The following is a 640-nucleotide window of genomic DNA, read 5'->3' as shown; positions in this document are numbered from 1 at the left end:
TGTCAAACTATGGGATGAAACTAAGAGGTTGTCTCAACATTTGTGACTGAAGTGTTTTGAAAACACTGAAATTTATAATTAAGGCAGTTTGGATATATTTTTAGAGAAAAAATAATAGCAGCCCCCATCATATTTCATCGTTAGAAAGTTACAGAGAGGGGCACCTGGGTGGCTCAGTCATTAAGTGTCTGCCTTCTGCTCAGGGCGTGATCCCGGGGTCCTGGGATCAAGCCCCACATTGGGCTCCATGCTCCACTGGGAGCCTGCTTCTTCCTCTCCCACTCCCCCTGCTTGTGTTCCCTCTCTCTCTGGCTGTCTCTCTCTCTCTGTCAAATAAATAAATAAATAAATAAATAAATAAATAAAAAAATAAAAAGAAAAAAAAGAAAGAAAGTTACAGAGAGTATGTTACACACAGTATGTAACTAGAGAGCGATATTCACCATCAACCAAAGAAAAGAAAGAACTAGTGGGTCAGACATTTGCTATCCAGCACTATTCAGAGGAAAATGGGGGTGACAGGAAGGGGGTGGTTTATCAGGTTTCACAGGATCTCCTGGATTTAAAATTTTTCAAGACCTTCCACCCTTCTCTCACATAACAACATTCTGATGATTTTGGCTTTTCAGACATTCTGGTA

This window comes from Ursus maritimus, unplaced genomic scaffold (genome assembly GCF_017311325.1).
Source record: "Ursus maritimus isolate PB19 unplaced genomic scaffold, ASM1731132v1 scaffold_17, whole genome shotgun sequence".
In the NCBI taxonomy this organism is placed as follows: domain Eukaryota; kingdom Metazoa; phylum Chordata; class Mammalia; order Carnivora; family Ursidae; genus Ursus; species Ursus maritimus.
The sequence above is the reverse complement of the archived record's forward strand: the minus strand, read 5'-3'. Positions refer to the sequence as shown.